At 30.9% G+C, this 3715-nt stretch overlaps 1 long non-coding RNA gene across 3 annotated transcripts; it reads left to right on the forward strand.

The window, feature by feature from the left end:
- Positions 1-449: 449 nt before the first annotated feature.
- LOC133037673 (uncharacterized) lies at positions 450-3456 on the forward strand. Of its 3 annotated transcripts, none has more exons than XR_009687727.1 (4): positions 450-573; positions 934-1048; positions 2527-2583; positions 3161-3456. It is a non-coding gene; the product is annotated as an uncharacterized LOC133037673 (long non-coding RNA). The 3 variants fall into 3 exon arrangements; XR_009687728.1 differs by lacking the exon at positions 450-573 and adding an exon at positions 584-807; XR_009687726.1 differs by lacking the exon at positions 450-573 and adding an exon at positions 586-772.
- Positions 3457-3715: the final 259 nt, after the last annotated feature.

A 3715-nucleotide genomic window follows, 5' to 3' on the forward strand; every position in this document is an offset into this window, starting at 1 on the left:
TATGTGTTAAATTCACTGTTATTAATGGCTATAATTTGTGAATGATGAAGTTGGGCTATATGCATGTTATTTAGGGTTTTGTTGTGAGTTTTGGTGCATTTTTGAGTTACTAAAATGGTGTTTCTGCACTACTACAAAATTCACTATTCACGTCGGTCAACGCGACTGTTCATTGCGTTGACCGACGTGAATAGTACCCTATTCATTATATTCGTCGTTTGAAAAATGACACAAAAAATAAACAATTTGCGTCGGTTCCATATCCCTCACTAATTACCCAACCGACGGTAAAAGCTAAAAAATTAAAAAAAAAAAATACAAACATTTAGCGACGTTTTTAAAGGCTCACGAATTCTTTGTGTGACGTTTTTAAACCGACGGTAAAGAGATTGGGAGTGTGAAAAACGACGCAAATTCTCCTATTATTCACTTACCCCCAAATATCCGACTATTCATTTTCGAACAGTAGGCGTCCTAAGCTCTCATGCGGTTTTGCTCTGAAGGGCTCGCGCGTCCACAACTCTGAAGCGCTCGTGATTTCGCTCACTGGCGTAGGTCTCCTCTCCCACCTCCGTAAGTCTCTCTCTTTCCCTCTCTTTCTCTCTTGCTTTCTCTCAACTAATCTCTCTCTCTCTCAGTCTCCCTTTCGCGATTACACTACACAGCACATCATATTACTCTATTCACAAACAGCCTGTGTATAAACTTCACTTAAAAAAAAAAATTCCCTTTAATATATACCTATTATGTAGTGATTAGATTACTTTGAATGGTGAGGCCAATATTTATTTGAGTAATGGACTTGTGGTAGGTTAGAACTTGTTGAGAAAAATCATTAATGGACGTACAGTTCATATCATCATGTACATCTACTTTAATTTCTCTCATTTGGAATAATATGATTTGTATTCAATAAATGTTTGTTTGTGCTAGATCCATTCCTTCCATCATTGACATCTACAATCTCGACGACATCATCACTGTCTCCTAGCTCCGTTCCACCATCGCTTCTCAGATCCGCAAGAACTCTCACTCCACCAATCCCAAGGTCTTTCTCTTTCTCTTTCTCATTTCATTCACTCAAACTATTTTTCTGACTATTATTATGCTATATTTATTGTTTGAGAATCATGCCTGTAAACTGTTTGATGGAGTGTTTGTAAGAAAAAATAATGGAAGAAGGCTGTGTCTGTGGGTATTTTTTCTTTCTATTGTCTATTAATGTTTATTGAGAATGTAGTGTAGGATTTGGTAATAGGAGGAGAAATGTTTTTCAGTTCCTTGTTGTGTCTAAGTTTAAGTAAATATTTAGATAAATTTAAAGATGACTTAGATGGTACAAGGAAAAATTATATCATCATGCAGTTCACACTACCAAAGAAGTTGGCAACTTGTAGAATAATGTGGCTAGATCATATATAAATGTTAATATATAGTACACTATTAATATTTATATTTAATACCACGTACATACTCCAACATCAACTGAATATATACACAACCATATATATATAGATATAGTTTTGGTTCAATAATTATTTCTGGGCATACCAATCAAGTTCAAGAAGATGAGTTATATTGTATTAAGGAGATAATATGAAGTGGGCAGTACTTAAAACAAAAAACAAAATTTTCAGTTGAGAAACAAGCTTTTCATGAAGGTATGTAATGTTTAAGGTGCAGTGCTGGTAGAGATTTGTTGTGGGGTTTGGGTGAGATTATCTGTCTGCATTGATAGCATGAACCTATACCATTTTTATTCACTAGTCAAATATATCTTGGCTAGCAATATCTGAATAATATTGTATTTTATAGCTAAATATGTAAATCAATTTCTAGTGTTGTATACATTATTATGTGTCATTAAAGATAATAACCATTTCAAATATGAGGGCTGGTTCATGTGTTAAGTTCATACTCATTACTTGTCATCAATCTCTCTTCAACCCTTCACCAGTCCCGAATTTCAGCCAAAAACAGAATGAACAGATTATTGAAAGAAAAACACCTGTTTGCAAGAGTTCAGTCTAGATATAGTCATCTCTTCACCATTGTTTGTTGAAAATGTGCTTTATTTTGATTATGTCTTTATGGATTTATATAAGGAGATGACCCCTTTCTATTAACAGAAAGAATAATAGCAAATATCTTTTCCTAGGATTGGAAAAATATTGTTTTATAGTTATTAGATCGAATATATATATATAGAGAGAGAGGGAGAGAGAGAGTTGAATATCGTATTAGTATATGTGCTGATCTTAATTGTAGGCATCTTTAGAGATATCATATTAGTATGTGTAAAATACTGATTCTAAGCCAGAAAAAGAAAAATGATCATCCAAATCAAATAATTTATATATATTCGATCGGTTTAGATTGTTCAAAGATTTGGGAGGAACATAATAATAATAATCATAATAATCATCATCTTGTACAATATTGATTATTATTAATGTTCACACTCCGAAGAGAAGCTTAATTTGGTTTTTGTAATTTTTCACATCACTACTTTTATTCACAATGCAGCTTTTCAATTGTGGTAGTATCTTTCGAAGAAATTACTTGAACGCTAGCTTGGAATTGGTAAGCTACTCAAACTTTATTTCTTTATATATTATAAATCCTAGAAGAGTTTGAATATCCTAGATATTCATCCATAGTGAAGTAAGTTCTGGGATTGCATGACTGCGATCGGATGGGTGGTAATATTTGTACTGTTAATTATAATTTTGTTTGTTTGTATTATTGTGGATGTTTTAATAGATTAATTGCATGTTTAAAATTTTCGGGAACATCCGAATTATAGATGTTATGTTGCCGAAATTTCGGTAGAAATTTCAGTATGATTAGTATTTTATTGAATTAATTAGGTTAAGTTGAAATAGAATTTTTTTATTGTATTAATTAGGTTAATTAAATTGTTGTTTTGTTAGAAGTTTCGAAATGGATAAAGATTGGATGAAGATTATTCAGCCAGATAGAGTACAATGTGGTTATTATGTTAAGAAAATTATCCAAAGTTTCACGACGGTTGTTAATCCTGCAAGTTTTTTGAAAAATCATGTAAACATGAATAACTATTCTTCTTTATTTAGTTTGTATTTTAATTATATATACTTTTAATATAATGATTAATGTTTTTTTATCTTTTGTTGTACAGTTCAAGTTAGACGCTCCCTATAGTAACGATGAGATCAATGCCGTACTGGATGAGTGGGCCGAATTTGTGAAGCCTTTGATTATAGATTAAGTACTTAAGGTTACTACACTTTTGTTATAATGTAACAAGTTTTATGATTATTGTTATCTTTTGCATATGTTACTAGTTTATATTTAGTTTACGATATACATGGAATTTAAGTTTTAGAATCGATTTTATTAACAATTTTGGTATTGTGTGATTAGTTAATAGAATCGATTACTAATTTTATATAAGTTTTAAAAATGTTATTTTAAGTTTTATATAAGTTTTAATTTATTTTTTTTGTGTTATTCTAAAATTTGATAATGCAGGTGGGGAAAATTGCATGAAAAATTTGCAATTTTCCCTTACTTATATTTGTGCTTCATTTTATAAGTGACGCAATAGGTAAAAAAAAAAGTATTTTCGTAATAGATATGGCATTTTTAAACCGACAGAATAAGTTGTTTGTGACAGTTTTAAAATGCCACGAAACATTTAGCGTCATTTTTTAACTGACGCTTAAAATAAAAT

This window comes from Cannabis sativa, chromosome 5, assembly GCF_029168945.1.
Source record: "Cannabis sativa cultivar Pink pepper isolate KNU-18-1 chromosome 5, ASM2916894v1, whole genome shotgun sequence".
Lineage (NCBI taxonomy): Eukaryota > Viridiplantae > Streptophyta > Magnoliopsida > Rosales > Cannabaceae > Cannabis > Cannabis sativa.